Consider the following 14,085-nt stretch of genomic DNA (forward strand, 5'->3'; position numbering starts at 1 on the left):
CACTATTTATATTTCTTTCTTTTTTTTTAACATTTATTTATTTTTGAGACAGAGAGAGACAGAGCATGAACGGGGGAGGGTCAGAGAGAGAGGGAGACACAGAATCTGAAACGGGCTCCAGGCTCTGAGCAGTCAGCACAGAGCCTGACGTGGGGCTCGAACTCACATACCGCGAGATCGTGACCTGAGCCGAAGTCGGACGCTTAACCGACTGAGCCGCCCAGGCGCCCCTATTTATATTTATTTCTATGAGTTCCGGCTTCTATTAGGGCTCCAGAGAGTGTACTCTCACCTCTGTATGTTTTCTAATTTATCATTCTCTTCTTTTAAAGGTTGTAAACTTTGTCTCATGTTACAACCTATATATATTTTTTAATTTCTTTCATTTACACAGTTTGAGTAATATTTCTGGTGAGTATTTTATTTATCTGCTTTTGTTACAGTTAATTTTTTATTTGTAACTTCATGCCTAGTTTTGAAATTAGAAATTTATAATCGTCATTTTTTTAGTTTTGTTTTTTAATTTGTATACAGTAGTTAAACATTTAAATGATTCTTCTTTCTTCCCATTCTGATCTTCGTATAATATAGTGACAATTCTATTCTCTATAAATGTTCTCTCTTGAATGGATCTGGCTTCAAATTTTTGTTCAGTATTCTAGTTTATTATTTCTTTCATCAACTCAGACTAATATAATATTTAACTAAATTATTGTGTACTAAATTGAGTTATTTAATTTTCAAGATTTAATTGTATTAGGCCTCTTCTTCACAATATATCTTACAAGCGTATAGTTTGTCTTTCGACGTTATTTTTATTTCCTATTTTTCCTGTCTTTACTTAAATATTTTATATGTTGTAGATGAAATTTATTGTCAAATTGGTTTCCATACAACACCCCGTGCTCATCCCAACTGGTGCCCTCCTCAATAACTATCAAATAATTTAAACATATTGCTGATATATTTATTTTGTGACATGTAATTTCTTCTAACCTATACCCAAAACTAATTTAATTGTGTTTCACCATTAATAATTTTATTGTGAACTTTGAGACATATCACAGTGCAGGTATCTCTAGTCTCTTTGTACCAATCACCCTGAGGACGAGTTGGAGTACCACACAGGTTTGAGCTCCCTGTAGTCAGTCAAGATCTGGATGGCGAGACGGTCTCTGATTTTCATTGCTTCTTTAGATCCTTAACTTGAATTACTTAACTTTCTGGGATGTTCTTATATTTTATTATTATCCTTGCTGTACATTATATGGATCCTTTTACTTTTGTATTTTATATATTTTTTTTTCTATTTAAATTAAAGTGTAGTATTGTTGTAAGGAGTACAACCCAGTGATGCATCCCTTTCAATAATGACCAGGGCTTATCTGAACAAGTGCTTTCTTAATCCCCGTCACACAATTACCCCATCCCTACAACAAACACCACTCCAGTGACCCTCAGTTTGTTCTCTGTATTTAAGAGTATCTTATGGTTTTTCTCTCTCCATTTTTATCTCATTTTTACCTCCCTTCCCATATATTCATCTATTGTGTTTCTTAAATTCCGCATATGAGTGAAATCATATATTTCTCCATTCCTCAGTCAATGGACCTTTTGACTCATTACATACTCTGGCTATTGTTAATAGTGCTGCTATAATCATTGTGGTGCATGTGTCCCTTTGAATTAGCATTTTTGTATCCTTTGGGTATATACCTACTGGTGCAATTGCTGGGTCATACAGTAGGTCTATTTTTAATTTTTTGAGGAACCTCCATGCTGTTTTCAGAGTGATTGCACCAGTTTGTATCTCCACCAAAGTGTAAACGGGTTCTACTAATTCCACATCCTCACCAAAATCTGTTGTTTCCTCTCTTGTTTTTTTAGCCATTCTAATAGGTGTGAGGTGGTATCTCATTGTGATTTTGATTTGTATTTCTCTGATAATGAGTGATGTTGAGCATCTTTTCTGTGTCCGTTGGTCCTCTGGGTGTGTTCTTTGGAAATTGTGCATTAATTCCTTCTGCTCATTTCTTCACTGGATTATTTGTATTTTGGTTGTTGTGTTTAATAAGTACCTATTTTGGATACTGACCCTTTATCTGATATCTAATCTACAAATTTCTTCTACCATTCCATTGGCTGTCCTTTAGTTTTGTTGTTTGTTTCCTTTGATATGCAGATTTTTTATCTTGATAGGGTCCTAATAGTCCATTTTTCCTTTAGTTTCCCTTTCTCCCGGAGTTATGTCTAGTAAGAATTTGCTGTTGCAGAGTTCAAAGAGGCTACTGTCTGTTTCTTATTCTGGGGTTTTGACGGATTCCTGCTTCATATTTAGGGATTTCATATATCTTGAATTTAGTTTTGTTTATAGTATAAGAAAGTGATCCAGATTCATTTTTCTGCATTTCACTATCCAGATTTCTCAGCGCCATTTGTGAAAGAGACTGCCTTTTCTTCCACTAGATATTCTTTGCTGTCTTGTCAAGGATTAGTTGGTCACACATTGTGGGTCCATTTTATGGATTCTCTGTTCTGTTCCACTGAACTATGTGTCTGTTTTTTGTGCCAATACCATACTGTCTTGATGATTAGAGTTTTGTAATACAGCTTGATGTCCACAATGTGATGCCTCCATAGTTTCTCCTTTTCAACATTACTTTGGCTACTTGGGGATGTTTCTCTTTACATAAAAATTTCAGAATTGTTTCTTGAAACTCTGTAAATGCGGGTGTTATTTTAATAAGGATTCCATTGAATGTATAGATTGTTTTCGGTAGTATAAGCATTTTAACAATATTTGTTCCTCCAATCTACTAGCATGGAATGTTTATGCTTTTTTGTGTCTTCTTTTTTTAAATTTTTAAGTGTTTATTAACTTTTGAGAGACAGAGAGAGACAAAGTGTGAATTGGGTCGGGGGGGGGGGAGGACACAAAATCCGAAGCAGGCTCCAGGTCCCGAGCTGTCAGCATAGAGCTCAACACAGTGCTCTAAATCACACTCTCAGAGATGATCACCTGAGCCAAAGTCAAATGCTTAACTGACTCAGCCACCCAGGTGCCCCACTTTGGGTGTTCAATTTCTTTCATAAGCTTTCTATATTTTTCACCATATAGGTCTTTGACCTCTTGGGTTAGGTTTATTTTTTGGTATTTTACATCATTTGGTGTAATTGTAAATGGGATTGATTCCTTGGTTCCTATTCCTGCTGTTTTACTATTGGTGTAAAGAAATGCAACCAGTTTCAGTATGTTGATTTTATACCTTGCAGCTTTCTGAATACATGAATCAGTTCTAGCAGTTTTTGGTGTCTTTGGGGTTTTAGCATAGAATATCATGTCATCTGTGGAGAGTGAAAATTTGACTTTTCCCTTGCCAATTTGTATGTCTTTTATTTCTTTCTGTTGTGTGATTGCTGAGGCTAGGACTTCCAGTAATATACTGAACAGCAACTGTGAGAATGGACATCTGTGTCGTGTTCCTGACATTAGGGGGGAAACTCTCAGCTTTTACCATTGAGGATGATATTCAGTGTGGGTCTTTCCTATATGGCCTTTATAATGTTGAGGATTGTTCCTTCTATCCTTATTTTCTTGAGGGTTTTTTATCAAGAAAGAGTGCTGTATTTTGTCAAATGCATATTCTGTATCTATTTAGGGTATCATGATTCTTATCTTTACTTTTATTAATGTGGTATATCACGTTGTCTTATTTGCAAATATTTATATCATCCCTGCAGCCCAGGTATAAATCCCACTGGGTCTCTGTGCATAGTTCTTTTAACGTAATGTTTAATTCTATTTGCTAGTACTTGTTGAGATTTTTGCATCCAGATTAATCAGGGATATTGGCCGATAAGTCTCCTTTGTTTGTTTGTTTGGTGTGTGTGTGTGTGTGTGTGTGTGTGTGTGTGTGTGTTGTATGTGTGTGTGGCATCTTTGTCTGGTTTTGGATCCAAGGTAATGATGGTGTCCTGGAATCAGTTTGCCTGCCTTCCTTCCATTTATATTTTCGGGGAAAACTTTGAAAAGTAGGTATTAACTCTTCTTTAAATGCCTGGAAGAAATTTCCTGGAAAGCCAACTGGTCCAGGATCTTATAATTGTTTATATTTCTTTGACATACATTGTGGTCTTCCCTCTTTTATTTGTGATTTTTTTCGATTTCAGTATTCTTTATTTTCTTCTTGATAAGTCTGATTAGGGATGTTATCAGTTTTTTTTTTCTTTGAAGGAACCTACATTTACTTTTAGTTATCTATTGTACTGTTTTGTTTGTTGGTTTCAAATATTGTTCATATCTACTCTAATGTTTATCATTCCCCTTCTTCTGCTGACGTTTGGCTTTATTTGCTGCACATTTTCTAGTTTCTTTAGGTGTAACGTGAGATGTGTATTTGGGACCTATCTTGCTTCTTGAGATAGACTTTTATGTATATTCCTGTTAAGATGATCTTTGCTGAATTACATAGAGTTTGGACAGTCGTGTTTTCAAGTTCATTTGCTTCCATGTATATGTTTTTAAATTATTTGCTGATTTCCTGGTTAACCTATTCATTCGTTTTTTTAAATATATTAAATACAACTTACTGTCAGATTGGTTTCCATGAAACACCTAGTTTTCATCCCAACAGGTGCCCTCCTCACTGCCCATCACCCACTTTCCCATCTCCCCCACCTCCCATCAACCCTCATTTTTTTCTCAGCATTTAAGTCTCTTGCAGTTTGCCTCCCTCTCTCTTTGTTATTTCCCCCTTTCCCCTCCCCCATGTTTTTCTGTTAAGTTTCTCAAGATTCACATAAGCTTGAAAACATTATTAACTGCCTTTATCTGTCTGACTTATTTCACTTAGCATGATACCCTCCAGTTCATTCACGCATTCACGTTGCTACAAATGGCTGGATTTCATTCTGTTCCATATGTGTGTGTGTGTATATATATATATATATACACACACACACACACACACACACACGCACACACACACCTATATATGCAATATCTTCTTTATCCATATGTACGTTGCTGGACTTTTAGGTTCTTTCCATAATTTGTTTATTGGTGAAACTGCTGCTATAAACAATGGGGTACAAGTGACCCTATGCATCAGCACTCCTGTATCCCTTGGGTAAATTCCTAGCAGTGCTATGGCTGGGTCATAGGGTAGATCTATGTTTAATTTTATTAATATGAAATTAATTGTCAAATTGGTTTCCATGCAACAGTCAGTGCTTATCTGAACATGTGCCCTCCTCACTGCCCATCACCCACTTTCATCTCCTTCCCACATCCCATCAACCCTTAGTTTATTCTCAGTTTGTAAGAGTCTTTTATGGTTTGACTCCCTCCCTCTCTAACATTTTTCTCTTCCCCTCCCCCATGGTCTTGTGTGAAGTTTCTCAGGATCCACATAAGTGTGAAAACATATGGTATCTGTCTTTCTCTATATGACTTATTTCACTTAGTTTAACACACTCCAGCTCCATCCACGTTGCTACAAAAGGCTATATTTAATTCTTTCTCATTGCCAAGTAGTATTCCATTGTATATATAAACCCCAATTTATTTACCCATTCATCAGTTGATGGACATTTAGGCTCTTTCCATAATTTAGCTATTGTTGAGAGTGCTGCTATAAACATTGGGGTACTGTTGCCCCTATGCATCAGTACTCCTATATCCCTTGGGTAAATTCCTAGCAGTGCTACTGCTGGGTCATAGGGTAGGTCTAGTTTTAATTTTTTGAGGAACCTCCACACCGTTTTCCTGAGCGGCCGCACTAATTTGCGTTCCTGCCAACAGTGCAAGAGGGTTCCCATTTCTCCACATCCTCTCCAGCATCGATAGTCTCCTGTTTTGTTCATTTTAGCCACTCTGACTGGCGGGAGGTGATATCTGAGTGTGGTTTTGATTTGTATTTCCCTGAGGAGGAGCGACGTTGAGCAGCTTTTCATGTGCCTGTTGGCCATCTGGATGTCTTCTTTAGAGAAGTGTCTATTCATGTTTCCTGCCCATTTCTTCACTGGATTATTTGTTTTTCGGGTGTGGAGTTTGGTGAGCTCTTTATAGATTTTGGATACTAGCCGTTTGTCTGATATGTCATTTGCAAATATCTTTTCCCATTCCATTGGCTGCCTTTTAGTTCTGTTGATTGTTTCCTTTGCTGTGCAGAAGGTTTTATCTTTATGAGGCCCCAATAGTTCATTTTTGCTTTAAATTCCCTTGCCTTTGGGGATGTATCAAGTAAGAAATTGCTGCAGCTGAGGTCAGAGTGGTTTTTCCCTGTTTTCCTCTCTAGTGTTTTGATGGTTTCCTGTCTCACATTCAGGTCCTTTATCCATTTTGAGTTTGTTTTGGTGAATGGTGTAAAAAGTGGTCTAGTTTCATCCTTCTGCATGTTGCTGTCCAGTTCTCCCAGCACCATTTGTTAAAGAGACTGTCTTTTTTCTATTGGATACTCTTTCCTGCTATGTCAAAGATGAGTTGACCATACTTTTGTGGGTCCAATTCTGGAGTCTCTATTCTACTCCATTGGTCTATGTGTCTGTTTTTGTACCAATACCAGGCTGCCTTGATGATTACAGCTTTGTAGTAGAGGCTAAAGTCTGGGATTGTGATGCCTCTTGCTTTGGTCTTCTTCAATGTTACTTTGACTCTTTGGGATCTTTTGTGGTTCCATACAAATTTTAGCATTGCTTGTTCTAGCTTCCAGAAGAATGCTGGTACAATTTTTATTGAATTTGCATTGAATGTGTAGATTGCTTTGGGTTGTATTGACATTTTAACAATATTTATTCTTCCAACCCATGAGCACGGAATGTTTTTCCATTTCTTTATATCTTCTTCAATTTCCTTCATAAGCTTTCTATAGTTTTCAGCATACAGATCTTGTATATCTTTGGTTAGATTTATTCCTAGGTATTTTATGCTTCTTGGTGCAAGTGTGAATGGAATCAGTTTCTTTTATTTGTCTTTCTTTTGCTTCATTATTAGTGTATAAGAATTCAACTGATTTATCTACGTTGATTTTGTATGCTGCAACTGTGCTGAATTCATGTGTCCATTCCAGTAGACTTTTGGTGGAGTCTATTGGGTTTTCCATGTATAACATCATGTCATCTGTAAAAAGCAAAAGCTTGACTTCATCCTTGCCAATTTTGACACCTTTGATTTCCTTTTGTTGTCTGATTGCTGATGCCAGAACTTCCAACCTTATGTGAAACAACAGTGGTTAGAGTGGACATCCTGTCGTGTTCTGATCTCAGGGAGAAAGCTCTCAGTTCTTCCCCATTGAGGATGATATGAGCTGTGGGCTTATCGTAAATGGCTTTTATGATGTTTCAGTACATTCCTTCCATTCCGACATTCTCGAGGATTTTTATTAGGATGTGCTGAATTTTGTCAAATGCTTTTTCTGCATCGATTGACAGGATCATATGGTTCTTCTCTTTTCTTTTATTAATGTGATGTATCACGTTGATTGATTTGCGAATGTTGAACCAGCCCTGCATCCCAGGAATGAATCCCACTTGATCATGGTGAATAATTCTTTTTATATGCTGTTGAATTCAATTTGCTAGTATCTTATTGACAATTTTTGCATCCATGTTCATCAGGGATATTGGCCTGTAGTTCTGTTTTTTTACTGGGTCTCTGTCTTGTTTAGGAATCAAAGTAACGCTGGCTTCATAGAATGAGTCAGGAAATTTTTCTCCCCTTCTATTTTTTTGGAATAGCTTGAGAAGGATAGGTATTCTCTCTGCTTTAAATGTCTCGTAGAATTCCCCTGGGAAGCCATCTGGTCCTGGACTCTTATTTGTTGGGAGATTTTTGAGGACTGATTCCATTTCTTCACCTGTTATGGGTCTTTTCGAGTTTTCTATTTCTTCTGGTTTGAGTTTTGATGTGGGTGGGTGATTAGGAACTTCTCCATTTCTTCCAGGTTGTCCAGTTTGTTGGCATATAATTTTTCATAGTATTCCCTGATAATTGCTTGTATTTATTTCTGAGGGATTGGTTGTAATAATTCCATTTTCATTCATGATTTTATCTATTTGGGTCATCTCCCTTTTCTTTTTGAGAAGCCTGGCTAGAGGTTTATCAATTTTGTTTATTTTTTCCAAGTACCAACTCTTGGTTTCATTGATCTGCTTTACCTTATTTTTAGATTCTATACTGTTTATTTCTGCTCTGATGTTTTTTATTTCTCTTCTTCTGATGGGCTTGGGGTATCTTTGCTGTTCTGCTTCTGTTTCCTTTAGGTGTGCTGTTAGATTTTGTATTTGTGATTTTTCTTGTTACTTGAGGTAGGCCTGGATCATAATGTATTTTCCTCTCAAGACTTCCTTCGCTGCATCCCAAAGCGTTTGGATTGTTGTATCTTCATTTTAATTTGTTTCCACATCTTTTTTAATTTCTTCTCTACTTACCTGGTTGACCCACTCATTTTGAGTAGGGTGTTTTTAACCTCCATGCTTTTGGAGGTTTTCCAGAATTTTTCCTGTGGTTGATTTCAAGCTTCATAGCATTGTGGTCTCAAAGTATGCATGGTATGATTCAATTCTTGTATACTTATGAAGGGCTATTTTGTGACCCAGTATGTTATCTATCTTGGAGAATGTTCCATGTGCACTTGAGAAGAAAGTATCTTCTGTTGCTTTGGGATGCAGAGTTCTAAATATATCTGTCAAGTCCACCTGATCCAATGTATCATCAGGGCCCTTGTTTCTTTATTGATCCTGTGTCTAGATGATCTATCCATTGTTGTAGGTGGAGTATTAAAGTCCCCTGCAATGACCACATTCTTATCAATAAGGTTGCTTATGTTTGTGATTAATTGTTTTATATATTTGGGGGCTCCCATATTCGGCACATAGATATTTATAATTGTTAGCTCTTCCTGATGGATAGGCCCTGTAATTATTATATAATGCCCTTCTTCATCTCTTGTTACAGCCTTTAATTGAAAGTGTAGTTTGTCTGATACAAGTATGATTACTCCAGCTTTCTTTTGACTTCTAGTAGCATCATAGATAGTTCTCCATCCCCTCACTTTCAATCTGAAGGTGTCCTTAGGTCTAAAATTAGTCTCTTGTAGACAGAAAATTGATGAGTATTCTTTTTTTATCCATTATGATACCCTATGTCTTTTGGTTAGAGCATTTAGTCCATTTACATTCAGTGGTATTATAGAAAGCTATGGGTTAAAGTCATTGTGATGTCTGTATGTTTCATGCTTGTAGTGATGTCTCTGGTACTTTGTCTCACAGGATCACCCTTAGGATCTCTTTTAGGGCTGGCTTATTGTTGATGAATTCCTTCAGTTTTTGTTTGGGAAGACCTTTATCTCTCCTTCTATTCTAAATGACAGACTTGCTAGATAATGGATTCTCGGCGCCATATTTTTCTGTTCATCACATTGAAGATCTCCTGCCATTCCTTTCTGGCCTGCCACGTTTCAGTGGATAGATCCGTCACTAGTCTTATTGGTCTCCCTTTATATGTTAGAGCACGTTTATCCCTAGCTGCTTTCAGAATTTTCTCTTTATCCTTGTATTTTGCCAGTTTCACTATGCTATGTCGTGCAGAAGATTGATTCAAGTTACGTCTGAAGGGAGTTCTCTGTGCCTCTTGGATTTCAATGCCTGTTTCCTTCCCCAGATCAGAGAAGTTCTCAGCTATGATTTCTTCAAGTACACCTTCAGCACCTTTCTCTCTTTCTTCCTCTGCTGGAATCCCTATTATACTTATATTATTGCGTTTCATCGCATCACTTAGTTCTCTAATTCTCCCCTCATACTCCTGTATTTTTTTAACTCTCTTTTTCTCAGCTTCCTCTTTTTCCATAATTTTATATTCTAATTCATCTATTCTCTCATCTGCCTCTTCAATCCGAGCTGTGGTCGCCTCCATTTTATTTTGCACCTCATTTATAGCATTTTTAGCTCCTCCTGACTGTTTCTTAGTCCCTTGATCTCTGTAGCAATAGATTCTCTCCTTTCCTCTATACTTTTTTCAAGCTCAGCGATTAATTTTATGACTATTATTTTAAATTCATTTTCTGTTATATAGCTTAAATCCTTTTTGGTCAGTTCATTAGATGTCGCTACTTTCTGGAGTTTCTTTTGAGGAGAATTCTTCCGTTTCGTCATTTTGGATAGTCCCTGGAGTGGCGCAGAACTTCAGGGCTCTTCCCCTGTGGTGTCTGGAGTAACTTGTGTTGGTGGGCAGGGCCGCAGTCAGACCTGATGTCTGCCTCATCCCACCGCTGGGGCCACAATCAGACTGGTGTGTATCTTATCTTCTTCTCCCCCAGGGGCAGGACTCACTGTGGAGTGGTATGGCCCCTGTTCTGGCTACTTGTACACTGCCAGGCTTGTCTTGCTGCTTCTATGGGATCTGGCGTATTAGCTGGGGTGGATCCACAAGGTGCACAGGGGCTGGAGGGGCAGACTCAGCTTGCTTTCCCTTCAGTGGTCCACTGCGGAGGGGACCCAGTGGCACCGAGAGGGAGGCTGACCTGTTGGAGAGATGGATCCACAGAAGCACAGCATTGGGTGTTTGCGCAGTGCAACCAAGTTCCGTGATGGGAACTGGTTCCCTTTGGGATTTTGGCTGGGGGATGGGCAAGGGAGATGGCTCTGGCCAGTTCCTTTGTTCCCCGCTGAGCTGAGCTCTGTCCTCTGGGGCTCAACACTTCTCCCTCTCATTGTCCTCTAGCCCTCCCGCAGTCAGAGCAGAGCTGTTGACTTATAACATTCCAGATGTTAAGTCCCGCTGGCTGTCAGAACACACTCTGTCCCACCCCTCTGCTTTTGCAAGTCAGACTCAGGGGCTCTGCCTTGCAGGGCGGTCTGCCCCTCAACCGTCCTGGCTCCCTCCTGCCAGTCCATGTAGCACGCACTGCCTCTCCGTCTTTCCTACCCTCTTCCTTGGGCCTCTTGTCTATGCTTGGCTCCCTAGAGTCTGTTCTGCTAGTCTTCTGGCGGTTTTGTGGGTTATTTAGGCAGATGTGGGTGGAATCTAAGTGATCAGCAGGACGCAGTGAGCCCAGCATCCTCCTATGCCGCCATCTTCTTCCAGTGCTCCCTTACTTCCTTCTTTGAGGGTTTTTTTTTTAATCAATAATGGATTCTGTATTTTTTCGAATGCTTTTTCCTCATATATTGGGATAATCATATGATTCTTATCTCTTATTAATGTGGTTTATCACGTTGATTGATTTGTGAACATTGAATCGGCCCTTCATCCCAGGAATAAATTTCACTTGATCATGGTGAATAATTCTTTTAATGACTGTTGGATTTGATTTGTTACTCTCTTGTTGAGAATTTTTGTATCCATGTTCATGAGGAATATTGGTCCGTATTTCTATTTTCTTGTAGGATCTTTGTGCAGTTTTGGATTTCAGGTAATTCTAGCATATCACAGAAGGAGATTGGAAGTTTTTCTTCCATGTCTATTTTTAGAAAATTTTGAGAAGAATATGTGTTAAATCTTCTATAAATGTCTGGTAGAACTCACGTGGGAAGTCACCTGGACCAAGAGTTTTGTTTATTGGAAAATTTTTGAATACTGATTCCATCTCTTTGCTAGTTATATGTTTTCTCAAATATTTATTTCTTAATGTTTCAGTTTGGGTACTTTATGAGTTTCTAGGAATTTGACCATTTCTTCCAGATTGCCAGACTGTTGCCATATAATTTTTTATAGTATTATCTTATGATTATTTTTATATCTGTGGTGTTGGCTGTGATCTCCTCTTTCATTCAATATTTCATCTATTTATTTTCTTTCTTTTTTGTTTTGGTAAGTATGTCCCAGAGTTTATCAATTTTACTAATTTTTTCAAGAAACAACTCTTAGTATCAGTCATCTGTTCCACTGGTATTTTTAAAAATGTGTATTTATTTATTTTGAGAGAGAGGCAAAGCATGCAGGGGAGGGACAGAAAGTGAAAGAGAGAATCCCAAGCAGACTCTGCACTGACAGCAGAGCCCCTATGCAGTGCTAGATCTCACAACCATGAGATCATAAGCTGATCCTAAATCAAGAGTTGGACGCTTGAACAGTTGAGCCACCCAGGTGCCCTGTTGTGCTATTATTTTTGTTTGTTTGTTTGCATACCATTTATTTTTTCTTAGTCTTTATTATGTCCCTTATTCTGGCTTTAGGCTTTGTGTGCTCTTCCTTTCCTAGTTCCTTTAGGTATGAGGCTAGTGTGATTAGTTGAGATCTTTCTTGCTGCTTGAGGTAGGCCTGATTTGGAATACACTTCCCTCTTAGGACTGCCTTTTTTGAATCCAAAAGTTTTGGACTGTTGTATTTTTATATTCATTTGTCTCCATGTATTTTTTTAATTTACTGGTTAACACATTCATTCTTTAGTAGGATGTTCTTTAACCTCCGTATATCTGTAGCTTTTCTAAATTCTTCCTTCAGGTCAACTTCAAGTTTCATAGCGATGTGGTCTGAAAATATTCGTGCTATGATCTCGATCTTTTTGCATTTGTTGAGGGATGTTTTGTGACCCAGTATGCGATCTATTCTGGATAGCTTCCCATGTGCACTTGAGAATAATATGTATTCTGCTGATTTGGGATGAAATATACTGAATGTATCTGTTAAATCCATCTGGTCTAGTGTGTCACTCAAAGTCATTGTTTCCTTTTGATTTTCTGCTTGGATACTTTGTCCACTCCCTAAGTGGGTTATCACTGTCTCTTAGATTACTGTATTATGTATTGTATTGTACTGCAGTATGGTATCTACCATGTTGGGGACACAATTATTTACAAATGTTAAATCTTATTGATGGATAGATCCCTTAGATTATTATATCGTGCCAGTTTTCACCTCTTGTTACACTCTGTTTTTAAAGTATAGTATGTGTGATATAAGTATGGCTATTGAACATTCTTTTGAAATATTTTCATATGACAGATGGTTCTCCATTACCTTACTTTATGGTTTTTTTTTAAAGTTTGTGTATTTATTTTGAGAGAGAGCATGCAAGTGTGGAAGGGCAGAGAGAGCCCAAAGCAGGCTCTGTGCCACCAGTGCCGAGACAGATGTGGCCCTTCAAATCATGAACTGTGTGATCATGACCTGAGCTGAAGTCAGATGCTTAACCAACTGAACCACCCAGGTGCCCCATCTATCCCTAACTTTCAATCTGCTGTTGTCTTTAGGTCTAAAATGGGTCTCTTTAGGCAGTATGTACCTAGGTCTTATTTTTATCCATTCTGGTACCCTATGTCTTTTGATCATTTAGTGCATTTATATTCAGAGTTATTATTGAAAGACATGAATTTAATATCGTTATGTTACCTGTAAAGCTTGTGTTTCTGTGATGTTCTCTGCTCCCTTCCAGTCTTTATTGTTTGGGCTTTTTTCTCCACACAGAGTGTACCCATTAATATTTTTTAGCAAGGCTTGTTTAGTGGTCACAAACTTATTCAGTTTTTATTTGTCTGGGAAACTACTTCTTCCATTCTGAATGACAGCCTCGCTGGATAAAGTAGTCTTGTCTGCATACTTTCAGCATGTTGAATATATACTGACTTTCCGCTGTGGCCTGCCAAGTTTCTTTGGAGAAATCTGCTGCAGACTTGATCTCTTTTCCTTTGTAGGTTAAGGACTTGTTTTCCCTTGTTGGCTTAAGGATTCTTTCCTTGACTGTGTATTTTGTGAATTTCATTCTGATACATCTTGTGATGGCTGGCTTTTGTTGAATTTAACAGATCTCTGGGCTTCTTGAATTTTGATGTCTGTGTCTTTCCCCCAGATTCAGGAAGCTTTAAGCGATAATTTGCTCATGTAAACCTTCTGCCCTTTTGGTTCTCTCTTCATCTGCTGGGACTCCTTCATATGAATGTGATTGCATTTGTAGAATTTGCTGAGTTTGCTCAGTCTACTTTCATGATATGATCCAATACTTTAATTCCCCCCCTTGTTTTCAGCTTCATTATTTTGCATACTTTTATCTTCTACATCACTGATTCATATGTCTGATTTATGCACCCTCTTTTTATGGCTTTCCATATGGTTTGCATTTCAGTTCTAGAATTTCCAATTTTGGCCTA

At 37.9% G+C, this 14,085-nt stretch overlaps 1 protein-coding gene across 2 annotated transcripts in view; it reads left to right on the forward strand.

Moving 5' to 3' along the window:
* LOC122235897 (ankyrin repeat domain-containing protein 26-like) overlaps nt 1–14,085 on the forward strand; it is a 108,230-nt gene that overhangs the window by 82,841 nt on the left and 11,304 nt on the right. The window lies entirely within an intron of this gene.

Source organism: Panthera tigris, chromosome F3, assembly GCF_018350195.1.
Source record: "Panthera tigris isolate Pti1 chromosome F3, P.tigris_Pti1_mat1.1, whole genome shotgun sequence".
In the NCBI taxonomy this organism is placed as follows: domain Eukaryota; kingdom Metazoa; phylum Chordata; class Mammalia; order Carnivora; family Felidae; genus Panthera; species Panthera tigris.